Source organism: Acinonyx jubatus, chromosome A1, assembly GCF_027475565.1.
Source record: "Acinonyx jubatus isolate Ajub_Pintada_27869175 chromosome A1, VMU_Ajub_asm_v1.0, whole genome shotgun sequence".
In the NCBI taxonomy this organism is placed as follows: domain Eukaryota; kingdom Metazoa; phylum Chordata; class Mammalia; order Carnivora; family Felidae; genus Acinonyx; species Acinonyx jubatus.
Genome location: NC_069380.1, coordinates 164,811,786 through 164,829,552, shown reverse-complemented (window position 1 = coordinate 164,829,552; position 17,767 = coordinate 164,811,786).

Sequence of the window (17,767 nt, the reverse complement as noted above, 5' to 3'; positions counted from 1 at the left end):
GGAGTTTCAGGGCCTATCCATTGGGCCATATTTGGTCCTTCCATTGACGCCGAGGCAGCACGTACTGATTAACTGCCACTGGAGTTGATGAATGCTAGCCATTCAGTGACTGCTGATCTTGAAGATACATCTTGTCCTAATTTCTACAGGGTGTCAAAACTATAAACATTTTCCACATATCAAACATACAAGTTTCAACAAATGTTTTTGGACAGCATGGCAACATTTTAATTTTGGTTCGCTGTCTGGGAAAACATCAAATGTAAGTATAGTTTTCTTGGATTGCTCTAATCCTATGATTCCGTTTCCAAGTGGGTTCGTATGGTTATGGTGGTCGAAAGAAGAGAAGGGCTTCTTTTGAAGAGACTTTCCCATTAGTTTCCAATATTATGTGCTATTGTTTGCTTGTTTATTTGGGAGCGAGGGGAAGGATGGGAGGGCTATAAAATCCATGACTTAAATAACGTATTTCTACATTAAAACGTAGATATGCTTCTATTGAAGTTTTAATTTTTTTTTACTATGTTAAAACATTCCCCAAAATTCTCTTAATCAATATGAACTCAAATTTCATGCTTTATGCTACCTATAAAACATTGGGCAACTGTGTAATATGAGATGTCTATAGTTTTAAACTAGATGAGAACGATGCAAAAATAAACAGAATTGGAACTGTTGACTGAATACTTAAACATAGAATGAAGACAACGATTCTAAATCTATCATAAATATTTAACTGAAAGATAAGTTTCAGAGATAGTCATGCAATATTAAGCATTAGAATTTATAATATATTTTAAAAAATTTAATTATTTTACTAGATAACATTTTTGAGGACCCAAATTATAAAACATATTAAATATAAGTTATCAAAAAAGTCTTTCTTTTCTCCTTGTCCCTATCACCTCTGTCCCACAGAGAAACAGTGTTAGCAGTTTCTTTATACTTAAACAAATATGAATATGTATTTTTATTTCCCTGTTTTCTACACATGCTATTGTATACCCTGATTTTTTCACTTAACAATAAATCTATATGCACACATTAAGTGCTTTCTCATTTTTTTATAGTTGCATAGTATCGCATTATATGGATGCACCATAGTTTAAACAGCTCCCTATTGATGAACATTTGCTTTTAAAGAAAACTTTTTAAATGTAATTAGTAATAAATTGCTTATATTCTTTAAAACACAAATATATTCATGGAAAACTTCCCAGAAGTGAAATTACTGGGTCAAAATATGTATGCATTTATAATTTTCATAGATATTACCAAATTGTTCATCATAAAAGCTGTAAATATGTATTTACTCTAGAAATATATGAAATTGGCTTCCCACACAGTCTGACCTATAGCATATAATAGAATATTATCATTTCTTTCCAAATAGGTTAAAAAAATGACATTTCTGTATCATTCATGTGTATTCTTTTATTCTCATTGAGTTTATGCTTTACTTTTCATATTTTAAAGAACATTTGCTGGGGCACCTGGTTGGCTCAGTTGGTTAAGCATCTGACTCCTGATTTTGGCTCAGGTCATGATCTCATGGCTCATGAGATTGAGTCCCTCCTTGGGCTCTGTGCTGACAGTGTGGTGCCTGCTTGGGACTTTCTCTCTCTCTCACTTTCTCTTCCTCTCTCTTTCTCTCTCTTGCTATGCCTTCCCTACTTGTGTTATCTCTTTCTCTTGCAAAATAAACAAATAAACATTACAAAAAAAAGTATTTGCCTTCCTATGAACTGTATGATCATATCCTTTTACCAAAGATCCATTGGATTATTGTTCTTTTTCTTATTGATACCCCTTAATACTAATATTTGTGGAATTTATATATTGAGATATTTTAACTGATTTTGAAAAATATTGTGTCTTCACTTTTTATTTGCCCTTTGACTATACTTATAATATTTTTTCTTTGGCCTTGCAGTCTTTCTTTATGTTTGTGTAGTTAAATCTATCTTTTCTTTAATGACTTCTGGATTTTGAGTTAAAATGAGAAAGGCTTTTGTCTCTCCAGTTTTATGAAGTTATTATTCCTGTTTTCTTCTGACACATTTATGTACTTTTTAAATATTTGCTATTTTTGGAATTTATCTTGGTGTCTGGTGTGAGGTATGGATATAGCTTACTTATCTCTAGTAATTCTAATGCCATTTTTGAATAATTCATCTTTTCCCCACTGATTTGATATGCTAACTTTATCCTCTTTCAAATTTATATATATATATATATATTTATATATATATATTTATATATATATATTTTTATAAATATATATATATATTTGTATGGACTTTGGAATGTTTTATTCTGGGCCATTGCTCTGCTTGTTTATGAACCAACACCTCACTGTTTTAATGTTGAAACTTTACTAATCTTTATTATACAACATTATAAACACATTTTTATGTCATAAGGAGGGTCCTCCTTGCTGTTTACCTTATTCTTTTCCAGAGTTTTGCCGGGGACTTTTATTTTTCTACTTAAACATTACGTTTGGTTATAATTATGATTAGTTATTATAGTTTGCATAATTAGCACTGTTTATTTAGATTGTATCACATTTATAGAGTAACTTACAGAGAAGTAAAGTCTTTATGATATTGAGTATTCCTATTGAATGATACAGTATGCTGTTACATTTGTTCATGTCTAGTCCTGTCCTTCAAAGCTGCTTTAAAGCTTTCTTAAAAGAGATTTTTTTCATCTTTAATATTGCTATTCTTCCCTATTTAACCTTGGTATTGTAAATGGGTTTTTTTTCTTTCCTTGTATTACCTTACTGGATGTTATTTGCATATATGAAAGCTATTGGTTTCTGAATATTAATTTAATATCCCTTTAGCTTACTGAATTTTTTGTAATAATTTTCTAGTTCATTCTCTTTGGTTCTGCAGGTAAGCAATCATACCTCAGCAAATAGTAGTAATTTTACAACCCCCTTCCAAAATGTTTTACCTACAGTTTCTTACTCTAACTGAATTCGTTGGCTTGTGAGCTGAGATAGATTTCTTTTTATTATGAATTCATTGGCTTCTATTTCACTTAGTATTATTAGGCTGAACAATATTTGATTTATTTTTTCACCTACAAAAATAACCTTCCATATAATTCAACTAAATGTTTATTAGGGGTGGTTTTTAAATTCTTTCAAATGTTTTTTTATCATGGATGTTGGTGATTTATACTACTTATATTAATAGAATTCCTAATGTTGAATCATCATTACGTTTATGTAACAAAACTGAGTCATAGTACAATTATCTTTTAATTTTGCTGTATTTTCTTTTTCAGCATTTTATTTACTATTTTTGTATTAATATTTATGTGAGATTATTCTAAAGTTTGTTTTCAAAGTCTTAAGGCTTTAGTATCAATGTCATATTCTTTTTATAAGCTTGCTTTCTTTTTTATGCCTGGAGCCGTTTAATAGCATTTCAATGGTCTGATTGTTAAATACATGTTGGAATTCTCCTGTGAAGCCCTTTAATCTTTGACTATTTTTCTCTCAATTGTTTTATGGAAATTAACCTTTTCTGATTTCCAGAGTTTGAATATAAGTTTGACAAATTGTTTTTCTTAGGAAAAAATATCAGTTATCCAGGTTTCAAATTTATTTTTATATTATTGAAATAGCACTTTTATTAGTCATCCAATTTCCTCTATTTCTATGAATTTTTCTTCATAATAACTTCCAATTATATGCTTTCTTCTTCTTTTTTAAAAAATCTTAAGTCTATTTATTTATTTTGAGAGAGAGAGAAGATGAGCAGGAGAAGAGAAGAGAGAGAGGAAGAGAGAATCCCCAGCAGGCTCCATGTTTTCAGGGTGGAGCCCAATGTGGGGCTCGAACTGAAGAACGGTGAGATCACGACCTGAGCTGAAACCAAGAGTAGGATGCTTAACTGACTGAGCCACTCGGGGGTCCCTATATGCTTTATTCTAATCAATTTTTATTAACAAGTGGTTTGTATGTTCTATTGCTTATTTTTTCTTCCAAGTAGCAGTTTTAGGGTTTTTTTTAAATTATTTTTGTTGTTTGCATATTTTTATCTCATTAAATACTACTTTTATTGCTATTTTTTTCTTTATGCTTGCTTTCAATTTATTTCTGTACTTCTAACTGAATCAATTCCTTACTTTGTTTTTTTTCTTTTTAACCAGTTTAAGTATTAAAGGCTGTGCATTTTTCTCTGAGCACTGATTATCTAAATTCCAAATGTTCAAATATGGACTACTTTTTTTTTTAGAAGTTTTGCAATTTTGATTAGTGTTTGAGTTAAGAGAGATTTTTTTCTATTTCCAGATTTATAGATACGTACATTTACTTATTTTGTTAATTTCTAATTTTGTTGCATTTTTATTAGAGAATATTGTCTCTACCACCTGTGATGGTTAATTTTATGTATAAACTTGACTGGGCTTTGGCCTGTCCAGATACCTCATCGAACATCATTCTCGATGTTTCTGTGACAATGTTTTGGGTGAAATTAACATTTAAATCAGTGGACTAGGAGTAAAGTAGATTGTTCTGTACAATGTGTGTTGATCTCATTCAATCATTGAATCTGTTGAAAAATACAACAAAAACATTGGCCTCTTCCAAAGAAGAGGACTACCTTAAGATTTCATCTGAGTCATCTGCTCTAAGGCAGACTGCCTTAGGACTTGAATTGGAATACTGGCTCTCTTGGGTGTTCAGCCTATCTAACTACCCTGCAGATTTTGGACTCACCAGCCTCCAAAATCACAAGAATCAAAGTCGTACAATCTCTCTGTCTCTCTGTCTCTCCACACAAACATCCTATGGCTTCCGTTTCTCTGAAGAACCCTAATCACCACCTAGCCTTTTAGTCTAAATTGCCCTTTTATCATTTTGCTCAATTGTTTTAGTTTTAAGAGGAGCTCATGTGAACAGTATTTTCTGAATCTGTTCATTTTTAAATTTTAATGACTTCATGACACCTGCACTTATTATAAAATTTATAAACGACCTTTCTTTTTTGTTTTTGTTATCTTTTTATTTTATAATGTTTTCCACTGCCTTCTGGCATTGACTTTTACTGTAGTCAGCCTTATTTTTTACCCTTCTAGATATCTGGTTATTTTCCCTTGGCTACTTATAGTTAAACTCTAGTAATTTTACTAACGTATGTCTGGCGATAAGCATCCTACTCAGTTTGCTTTGCCAAATAATGTGGCTATTAATATGTAAGTACAAAGGGCATTGCTACTTATTAGCTGAAACTTGATAAAATTACTTAACTTCTCTGTATTTAAGTCTCCTCATCTGTATAACAGGGAAAATCATTGGATTTGCCAAAGAAGGTTGTTATGATATTAAGTTATCATTTTAAAAATGTTTAATACTGTGCCTGATATATAGTAAATGATATTCTTTAATTAATAAGTTAATAAATAAACCAGAATAAATTTCTTTCAGAAACGTTTTCTTGATTTTATGTATTTAAATGTTATTTGAACCTTGTTCTTAGAGAAGTTTAATTATATGTGTATTAGGTATTATTTGCCTGTCTTCTTAATACATTATTTTCTCTCTAATCCTTAATCAATAGCAAAACCAAAAAGAATTATTGGGATTTTTTTTTAGTGTAAGCGTAGAGTCCTGTGGGTTTTGGCAAATGTATATAGTTGTACAATAACCATTACAGTCAAATTTTAGAACGCTTTGATGACCCCCAAAACCTCTCTCGTGTTGGGTGCAGTCAATTCTTGCCCCCCCCCCTTCGCCTTAGGCAATCTCTGATCCATGTCGCTGTTACTATAGTTTTACCGTTTCCAGATTTCACAGAAATGAAATCATACAATATGTAGGCCTTCTATCTGGCTTCTTTCATCTGTATTTTGAGTATGGTTTTTTCCTTTATTATCAGTCGGTGGCATTTCACTATATGGATATGCCACATTTTGTTTATTTTAATCTGTATACACAGTTATTTTCTATTACTTTTTGGCTTGCTTTGCTTGTTTCTATTTCATATGTTCTTTATTGGATTTTCTGAGGTGTCTCTTTCATCAAATTTCAAATTTCATTTTTCTATATGTGTTTGTTTTTTTCTTACTGTGCCTGTCTGCACCCAGTAATCTTATTGCATATTTTCCTTGTCCCCCTCTTTCTGTCCTACATTCTTAAATTTGTTCTTTTTGAATTTCCTTCATGGAAGTGAAGAATTAAGTTTTTTTTTTTTTTTTTTTAATTTTTAAGAATAGGCTTGGGCATACCCTTTATCTGTTCTGTGGAAACATTTGTCTGAAGAGTGTACATTCACTAATTTATTTAAAAAAATGTATTTTGAATTCCTACACTGTAGCAGGCACTGAGGATATAGCAGTAGATAATACAGAATAAAATAAAAGTTTTGTGAAAATACTATATCAGATTGTGACTTGTATTATGCAGGGAAATACCATTCACAGTGGAGGAATAAGGAATGTTGATGCGTTTGTCACAATTTTAAATAATGTGACCTGTGACAATCACCCTTGGAAGGTGACAGTTGATTAAAATTTGAAGGGGCTAAGGGAGTGAGTGATATTGCTGTCTTGGGGAGAATATGCCAGGCAGAGGAAAGAACAAGAAAAGTCTTGGAGGGATGACTATGCCTTCTATGTTCTTGGAAAAGAAAGATGGCTAGGGGACAGAAAGGTTTAGAAGTCAGAGGTAATGGGAAGGGATATCATCTTGAGCTTCACAGGTTCTTCTTAAGTCTAGCTTTTGCCGAGTGAGATGGAGAGGGAGCCCTACAAATATATGAAGTGGAAGATGAAAGAATTCTGTGTATTTTTAATCTGTTGGTTAATCTGGTGATCTTTACCACATTTTTACAGTATTTATATACTGATTCTGTGCCATATCTTTTTTTAGTACCTACCACTGAATAAGTTACATTTTCCTAAACTAGATATTTGTAGATGGTTCTTATGAAAGTAGCTTGAAAGGATCCTAGGCAGCATTCCAGCCTTCACAACTTAAAAGCTCTCCTCCTGCTGCCATAGAGACAGACTGCTTCCTACCAATGTGGCTTCTGTGTGTGTCTTTGTGCACTCCTACAACATCCCGCAACTTCTGTTTCTCTTTATCATATCTGGTCCAGAGATCATGTTCTCTCCTGTTCAAGAGATGTAGATTTTGCACTTCTGAGTGAGCCCCTCATCTTTGTTGATGCAGTCAGAGGACTGCCCTGGTAGGGCCTCTTGAACTCTCTGCTTTCTTAGGATTTCTTCCTTCATGGCTTGTGTCCATCTAAGCTTCTGTTGGCAGCCCACACATGTAAGATGAAGGCAGCTTATTATAGCTGCCTCCTAATTTCCCTAAAAAATTGAAGTTAAAGGGTGGTGTTCCTTTTCTTTGTTGCTTTGTTGTGACTTTCACTAAGACAAGGGAAGAAAGCATAGTTTCTTAGCTAGTATGATGACTTAGCTAGTATGAAGGTTAACTTTAAATGTCAACTTGGCTAGCCTATGGTGCCTAGTTGTTTGGTCAAATACCAGCCTAGACATGTTGCCATGAAAAAAAATGTTCAGCTGTGAATTGAAATCAGTAGACTTTAAATAAAGTAGATTATTCTTTAATCTACTGGATGTGGGTGGGCCTCATCCAATCATCTGAAGCCTTAAGAGAAAGACTGAGGTTCTTTGAAGAAGAAGGAATTTTGCATTCATATTGTCTTCAGACTCAAGACTGCAAGTCAATTCCTGCTGAAATTTCTAACCTGCTGGACTTCCTTACAAGTTTTGAACTTACCATTCCTTACTCTTCTGTGAACCAACTCCTTAAAACAGATCTCACTCTATATATGTATGCACACTCTATTCATTCTATTTCTCTGGAGAACCATGACTAATACAGGTTACCGTATTGGTAGTGAAAATTCAAGAACTAATTTGATGCAACTATTGGGAAAATTTTGTAAAGAAACTTAATTTAATAAATTATATATTCAGCATTTATGTAAGTTTAAGGCTTTCAAAGATATATTGATTATCTCACAAAAAATTCCACAGGACATTTTTTGGGAATAGTAATTTAACATGCCAAGTAATTCTGTATTTTTCTTTTGATATCCTGCAGTGTTTGGAAAGTGTGGTATTAAAGCAGAGGGTCAAAGAGATAAAGTTTAAGGGGCTATTAAGTGGGAAATTATGTCTGTTAGACATCAATGACTGGGTCGGTAGATTACAGCCTGAAGGTGGAGTTCATGTCATCTCTGAGAGAGGAACATTCTAAGGCTCTTTCCTATCTTTGAACATACCTATTATTTTGTAAGGCATTCTTCAACTATAATATGCATTTGTAGCCAAAAATGAATCCAAGAGATATAGTTTAAAATTTATAACACTAAATATGACAGATACAAAGTGATGTCATATATTCTAGTTCTCTTTTTAAAAAATATTTCTTGAGCATTCCTGTTAGGGTCTTTAGAGCTGAAAGGTGAGACTTAAAATTTAAATCTAGCTTCAGAAAAGAAAAAGGGTCATGGAAAAAATATCTAAACCTTAATCATTAAAAACATAATTGAGTATATACATCTCTTTTTATTGTCATTATTTCATGTGATTTTATACTTGTGTTATGAATGTTGGCTATGGCAGTATTCTAAATATGTATAACATATAAAATGACAAACAGTAGCTTTTCAAACACATATAACTTGAATAAGTACAATTTAGAGAATTATATCCTTTAATCTCTAATGTGAGATACAGGATTTAATGTACAGTTAACCCTACTGGAACACATTCATTCATAGGAAATATGAAAGATTTTCTGAAGATCTGTGCAATCAGAATTACCAGACATTTTTCAGAATTACCCCACTGTCTTGTTCCCTGAAAGTAAAAACACTTTCTTACATGTTTCCATACAGCACACGGCTTTAGGAAGTTTCATATTCTTGAATATGTCCCATGTTTTATTATTATTAAAGGCCAAATCATTTGCATAGTGTTAGGTTGCCTTACATTTTCATTATATTTATTCATAAAATTCCTTCTGGCCACGAAGAATGTATTTGTCCCCCTAATTTAATAATTGATAGTTAGGGAATTTGAACGTGAGGTTTCTGAAGATGAACATATGTAAATGTGGAAGATTCTTAGCTATAGCTTTCTTACTTGATAGTATGTTGTAAAACGTTAAGAACCAAACGCACTTACCGCATAGATGACATTACACTGTATGGACCACGCTTCACCCACACCGAAAGGACATCCTATAAAAAGATGAAATGGAGGAAATGAGGAAATAAAAATAAATTATCCTATGGATGATTAGATAAAAATTCAGATATTAGACTAAGATTTGTAATATGCTGGAACAAATATCAAAGAGATCTTTGTTGTATACTATGTGAGATTTGGCCAAAGATATTCTAGTCTTTTATTTTCTTCTCAACTCATACCAAAGGAATCTTGTGAAAGTCCTTAAATAAATTATGAGAGAGTTTCCATTTGGAAAAAAAAAAGAAGATGTTCCTTCGATTCAAATCCATGAGCCAGAAATTTTGTCAACAGTTAAATGCGCTATAAAGAATATATAGTGGATTTTAATATCAATTTTGGCCCGCTTAAGGGTGGAGCCAACAAAATGTTCTGCTTTTGTTGGATCTGCCCTGGACTTTATTTTATGCATCCCAGGTTACTCTTATCCCTCAGTGTTCTGCTCAGATATCTGTTTTTGCTTCAGAGAAGCTAGTGCTGATTTTTCAAAGGTGTTTATGTTTACATGTGCCTGAGGCTCTCAAACCTGGTAGATCAGAATTTATCAGGCAACATTTTAACAGTGCCAAGACCGCAATCAAGGAGTTTCTCATTTGAAAATGGGCATGCATTTGAAAATGGCACACCTACTAGTTACGATAACCATAACTTAATGCTTACGCTACCTCAAAGATCAGTCTTTATCAAATCTATTATTTCCAATGGCAAGAAAATGATCTGTAAAATACGGGCTTCCCATTTTACTGCTTCATACCAGCAATGACTATGCAACATCATGGTGTCCTTTCTGAGTTTCTCTGAACACTGTTCTTCAGTTTGGTTCTCTTGTGTACTCTTCAGCACCGTGACACTCCCTTGCTATGCTAATAAACAACTCCTTGCCATCCCTCCTATCTCTGCCATGCCTCTACCCGCCAGCAGCAGCTCAGCATGCTTATTGCTTAATCACTTCATGCCCAAGAACACGTGGGCTCTACTGAATGAGGCTTGTAATCAAATGATAGAGCTCTACTTGATTATCATTCACAACAGTAGCCCAATACATGATTTTTCTAATTATCTCCCCCGTGGTGGACATTAGCCCCTGTTTGGTTTTCAATTATAACATCTATATGTCTTAGTCCCCAAACATTCCTAAGGGATATACTATCGGAACAACCATGGAGAAGTTGGAGTGTCAGGAAAGGAACTCCCTTTGATGACTCCCTTTTGCTTTCATGTTTAAGTTGGACTATTATTTTCAGGAGAGGGGCTGAAGGAAGAAAAACAAATGCATTTGTTTTTCAGTGAAATAATAATTTTCAGAATTCTTTCCAGATCATAACAAAAAGTAAATGCCATGTTAATTTGTCATATGTATTTTTTCAGATCTGCAAGCATCATTCCTTTTCACTGCAGGAATGTTCTAAATGAACTTGTTTATAATCTGCAACCATTAAGATTATGATTTTTTAAAAAGTTTTATTTGTTAAAGTGACTGTTTTACGTACATCATTCCTCAGGCTCTGAATCGGACTTGATTATAATAATATTGTGCTTAAAATAATTGATGTTATTGAAGCTCTTTCAGGAAGTCTTCAATTAAATATTGGTCAATATGTACTTTGCATTTTTACAGATAATAGTATATATCATTTTTACTATTTTACAATTTTCCTGACAAATTCGTAACACAGAAAGTGATTTCCTGAAAAATGTTGAATTTGGCAAAATATTAATATTCTTCTCATGCTCTCTGTCCCCAAAGGAGATACTATAGAGTCATTTTGTTTGAGTGTCAAGTTTTATTGATGATCTTGGTCAGAATCATTTATATTTTTCAGTTTCCTTGCACATGTCATTAATAGAGAGCTGCTTCCTTGCTTGCATGAATGTTTGATTTCTTTTTCCAGTTAAATAGTGATCCAAATGCAAAATCTAATGCTTAGGGTAATCATGTGAATTTATGACCATCGCTTGGATGCTGGGCTTTCAGAAATGAAATTGAATAGATCATATTTCTCTATAAATGTAGGTTTTACAGCTGAGATAGATCTAATATTGATAATCTCTTTATTTAACTGTTTCAAAATGCCATATGTGACTGAAAGCAACAGAATGGAAATAACTATGTTTATAGCAAATAGAACAGGAAATGAAAGCAAGATATGCAGAAAGCTTCTAACTGAAGTGAGCATCATATTAGTGCTATAGTATAGCAGCATTAAGGGCAGCAATCAGCATGTTGAAGAAAGGGATTGGGGCACACTCACATGTAGGACAAGGAAATTATAATGGGAAAAATATCATGGCTATTTTCAGATGCTCAGAATCGCCCAGAAGGGGTAACTTGAAGATTACATTAAAACTTACTTAAAATCGGGGAAAATACCTGTTGATTTATTTCAACAATTTTGTATCAAATAAAGAATATCTACTAGGTCACATTTTTCCAATATCTGCCATTGTCAGATCTGTAATATTGCAAAAACAATGGCTCACGGTACAACACAATTTCAATTTAAGTGACTTTGCTAATTCTCAAACGGACTCTGGCCTTGCCGTTTTTCAGTCTATATTCATTCATTTATCCCACATGGTCTTTGCAACTGAAATTGGTTAAGGGAAGTGCTTTGGATTGAATTATGTTCCCTGAAATTCTTATGTTGAATCCCAGCCCCTAATATGACTACATTTAGAGTGAGAATCTTTAGGTGGTAATTAAGGGCCAGATCATAATCAGATGAGGTTGGTGGCCTTATAAGAAGAGGAAAAGAGAGAGATCTCTCCTCTCCCATGTGAGAACACAATGAGAAGATGGCTGTCTGCAAGCCAAGAAGAGAGCGTGCACCACCAACTGACCAGGCTGGCACCCTGTTCTTTGACTTTCCAGACTCTAGGGCTGTAGGAAAATAATTTTTTGTTGTTTAAACCACCTGGTCTATGGTAATTTGTTACGGCAATCTCACCAGACTAAGACAGGAAGCATACTGATTCCAAACACGTATCTATGCTCGGATGACAGGACAATTATTTACCATTTCATTTAGGTTCCTCACTGTTTCTAAGTGCTTGAATGTTTTAGCAGCCAAGGTGGTGACAGATCTGCACAGAGGTTTTCTAAAGACAGTGTCCAGTCTGCATTGACTTGCTGTCCTGCACTCATTTGTCAAATTTCTTAGAATACAGGGGTGTTCTGCGGTTAAAAACAAGCAAACATGAAAGCCCTGTTTGAACCCTCCACAATCTCAACTGGAATCAAATCAAGTTACTTAAGGAATGTGAGGCACAACATATACAGATGCAAGACTTTTTTTTGTATTTTATTCTACAGAATTCAAATCCTCTAGTTACTCAAGTTAGAACTCAAGTCCCAGAATGTCTGTTTTACTATGTCTGGGATCTGGAGGAGTCCCATATGTATACAGGAAAAAGGCAGGGATTTCTCTGAGTTAGAATTTGGGGAAAAAAGTTACTACCTACCAAGTTTTTTCCAAATACATATAAAGGTGACTAGATCACTTAGGGTGGATATATTTTTATTCTCCAGACTGAATTTTGGAGGTATCATAGCATTCATAACAAAGCCAACTATCACTATTTTTTTCCCAAGGTATGCCTGTAATTTGTTTTTCAGATTCCTCTGCAGGATGAAAACTCCTTTTCAGAGGCACCTGGTTGCCTCAGTCCCAAGAGCATGCGACTCTGCATCTCAGGGTGGTATGTTCCAGCCTCATTTTGGGTGTGGAGTTCACTTACAACAAAACAAAACAAAACAAAACACACGTCTTTTTCGCATGCATTGTTATACTCCCTGCTCTTGGTCTTCTTTTCTGTGTCTTCACTATTCAAGCATTTTCTCCTCTCCTGATCAGGATCATTGCAATGACCAAAAATTTCCCAAATGTTATAATTTTTGTGACACTCCCTAAGCCAGTTAATGAAGACATTGTATTCTTCAGTGGGCCAGGGTCGAAATAAGTCGGGATGCATCTTTAGGAGAACGTGATGGAGCACAGCAGGGCAACGCCAGTTGTTGCCACACTGGGAGGGCTGAAGTAAAAGTCACCAGCCAAGACTCCCCATCCAAAAAGCGGTGACCTGGGCACCAGAGCTGGGCAGGTTCGCATTGGCGAAGCCTCTCATGCCCTCCACAGGCCAACTATTACTATTTTTAGGCAATCCTAGATACCAGAGCAAAAGGAGAGAGAAAAAGTATGTGAAGTATATGATAAAAGAGGAACCACTGGCTTTTAAATCACGACATAAAAAAATAAAATCATTTTGAGATAAAATCTAATCCTTTAAGGTTCTGTCATGTTAACATTTATTTCCATGTTTACACATATATTTATTCCTTATATATTTGAAGTACCTACTATATACCAGTCACCTTGTTAGACTTCGGGCAGCAAAAGAATACAAAGATGGCACATCCCTATCTTTAAGATTTCCTATACAAAAATTGGCCAATAATTTTGAAATTTGGTAAATTGGAAATTTGGATTTAAGAGGGCCACAAACATATTGCTATGAAATTCATTCAGTTGTAGTTTGCACAATTGAGTTCTTTAAATATATTTCCTGTTATGAAAACCAAAAAGCAGATGCTTCATTTAATTGAAAAAAATAATATGTAATAGGTTATTAATGGCTTCAAAGTGAAACAAACTTAACACTGACTCGCGAAGACTGCCCTTAAAAACACCAGTAAGGAAACTATGCAGTATAAATCATTAGAGCAGAACGTTTCCACTTTTCTGCCTCTACAGATGACCTTTTCCTGATGGATTCATTAATAAGTCTAAACACACAGGGGAGCTAGAAGGGATGGAGATGCAGAACAGTCTTTCTCCTCTCCACCACTCTCTTTTCTTTTCCTCCTACAGATTAGGGGGACATTTGTTTACGTAAGCACACCACTGGAGACTACTTCATGGTGTTACGTAGTTTTATGTACCATGTCTTTAGACTTGAGCCTTTGACTTATCTCCCCATTTTGTTTCTCCTTTAATTTTTTCAACCCAACTTATTTCCGACTGATCTTTAGCAGGCGCTGCTCTGCCGTGGATACAGTTTTTCTCATCAACATTTGAATCTAATGAAGAATGTATCTTCACAAATGCATTCTGCTACACTGTGATAAAGATATCTAATATTCACTGATTAGGTATTTATGACATAACTAACTGTTGTACTAATGGATTTATATGTGAATATCCATCCTGTTATTTCAGCCACATTTATCAGACCCAACACTTTGACGATTTAATCTATTATTGCTAAAATCAAGATTTACATATGACCTAGATTCAGGCACTCTCCAGCAAACCTTAGTTTCATAGTTTTCCTAAACTTCTTAATCCATCTAAACTTCTTATTCCATCTCATTAAAGACCTTCACTTTCCACAGTTTTAGGTTAGTTGCCACAATTCTTCCAGTAGACACAGATGAAGTTCTGAACTGTTCACTGAAGACCATTACTTTCTGTTCTCCTTGGCACATTTGTAGGATTTTTTCTTCCACTATGCCATGGGGCAACACATGGTACATTTATCACAAGGATGGTATAGAAGTTCGGGATAGGCACTTGAATCCTACTTCACAACTTCCAGATTGTTTTGGTCATTTGGCTTATTTTGTGTAGAGTTGGATAGCTCTGTTGGTTGATTTTCGCTCAGATCACGGTCCCAGGGTGGTTGGATCAAGCCTGGTGTCCAGCTCTGCATTGAGCATGGAGCCTGCTTAAGATTCTCTCTCTTTCTTTCTCTCTCTCTGCCACTCCCCCTGACCCCCAAGCTCTCTCTCTCTCTCTAAAGCAAAAATAAATAAATAAATAAATAAATAAATACATACATAAATACATAAATAAATAAATAGAAAAAATAGCATTTAATCTTTGTAATGTTGGTATCAAAGAAAAGAGCTTGGGAAATAGGTGTTCTGGGTTCTGGTCTTCCCTTTTGTATTATCTATTTGGCTTGGAGAAAGTAAGTTCAACTGATTCTTCATCTGTAATTAATACATCTAGATTATATTAATGATAGGCTGTACTTTCTTGACCTTTCTCCTGCTTCCCACTTTTCAAGGGCAGTTAGAATGACCAGCTCTCATATTTGAGTTTAAGGTTTATGGTAAGTTAGAGAAATTCATTCAGCACTGTGTGGAAATAGTCAGCTGGTATATCATTGTGCATTTTGTTCCCCAGTTGGTAAGGCATTGCAGTTTATAAACCCTTGAGGAATTTGATAGAAATAACATCTTAGATATCAGATGTAAAATAAAAGATGTTTGAACTTCAAATACTCCATATGGTCTGTCTTATGGTTGACTGGTATTTGGGTTATCTTTCTCCATACAGATTATTGAGAATTCTGTTTTCATTTTTAATCTTCAACTGGTTCACTTACGTTCGTTAAAATCTCTTCATAAATGGTCACATCACGGGTATTTGATGCCATATAAATCAACTTATATTCATTGCTTACATTCGTGCTTATATTCGGTATAGAGATAACTGGGTTCTGGGAGAGAATTTATTCATAATTGTTAAAGGCTAGAATTTACTTCATTGTTTTTCTTCCCTCATATTAGCAAATTATAAAGAACAGACCACAGTGGATAGTTCTGGTTTCTTTGATATTGAAAATTTAAAATTGAGGTGACAAGAAAATTATTTTGTGTGTATATTTTAATGCCACGGCATAATTAATGCATCCTAGTGAAAAGGGAATATAAAACATGTACATTAGAATATTCAACTAACACATTGTGGTAGAAACCAAGCTTTCAATAATTATTTTCTTTGTGAAAAAGAAAGAAAAGAAATCCAAGCATTACTACTATTGAATTATAAAACAACAAACTATCTCTTTCTCTGTGGCTTTCATCCATATAATTTACAGTGCAAATGCAATTTTTGGTACACAAACGCTTCTATATTGAGAGCTGTGTGGAAAATAGAATGCCTAGTTCCAATTTTCTTGCCAAACAAAGAAAACAAAATCCTTCCCCATCTTCTGTATTATGTGAGTGCCAATAACGCCTCTTTGATGGTAGCTTTGTGTTGTATTGTGTTTTTGCTTTTAATTAAGATATATTGGGTAAAATAGTGCTTCATTGTATTGTACAAAATACGAAAGCATGGGCTAATTACAGCCTTCAATGGGATTCAGTTTAGACCTCATGTTACTGTCTCATGCCCATTTTTTTTAGTGTTTAGTAAAGTATTCTGATGTTATATTTTCTCCTGGGGTTTTCTTTTTGGTTTCTCTTCATCCAAATGAAAAGCAATGACCCCTACCTAAAATGTTAATTAAATGGCTACCTCATTTGTTATAATGTTTTTATTTTAAAATATTCTTACATTTTGGATGCCAAAACTCAATTTTGCCCCATATGGCCTTTTTCACAACACGTGTTTTTAGAGGGCATAATTTTCACAGAAGGCAGAATTCAAAGTTAGCAGAAAGCAGGTTGGGAGCCAGACAAATATGGAAGAAATGTCACCCTCATCTTTATTTAAACCTGATTAACCTTTTTAATTTAGTCATTAAGTTTTATTGAAAATGAACCAAATGTGGTCATTAGTTGTGGGAAGAGAATGGAATCAATTTAGACATTAAATTAAAGGGCAAAATCTCTAGAACTTCTAGGTAAAGAAAGATAAAATGGTAGGTTGCTCATTGCAAAGTGATTATAGGGAAAAATATTATCTATATTGAAATTTCAATTTACCCAGATGCCAATCTATTTCAGAATTTGTCATAATGTGATAAAACTCCACTAAAGCCTACTATATATCTTTTCAAGAAACCAATTAAATATTTGTTAGTTGATTTGCAAAATGACTATGGCTAATATTCCATTTGGGGTTTATTTGATTCTTGAGCATGAGGTATGATTAAGGTGGGGTAGGGATCAAAAGGACAATTTTATCTCCTTTTATATGATCTTAGTAAAATATCTTCATCCATAAATATGATGTAAACAGTGTGTTGCAGGAAAAATGTCTGATGACTCAAAGAAAACATTTTGTGTACATTTTAAAAGAATGATATCAATAACTGTGAAAGGTTCTGTCTTATGTTCTTCCTCTGACCCTTTTTCTAGATGCCTGCAATTTCTTTTGTCATGAATTTTCTGCAAACATTATTAGTGTTCATACAAGTATCTAATCTTCTGTTGAACTGCGTTGGATTAAAATGGAAATTGTAATTGTTGTAATTGTCATTTTCATTCTGCATGCTAACTACAATGGAGTCTATTAAATTATTGCCTGAAAATGCACAATGTTTAATAATGTATTTTAAAAGTTGGTTTTGCCAACAGCAATAATAATGACACACAGATACATATATTATGGAGTGCTTACTATGTGTGCTTACTTGGATTATCTCATTAAATCCTTACAACTATCCTATGATATATCATATGACTACAAGTGAATTCTTATTCTGTTCCAAGATGATACCATGGCTTTTGATACAATTTCACATTTAGTATTTACATCACCTCCCCCTGTCCTAGGGAGTAGGG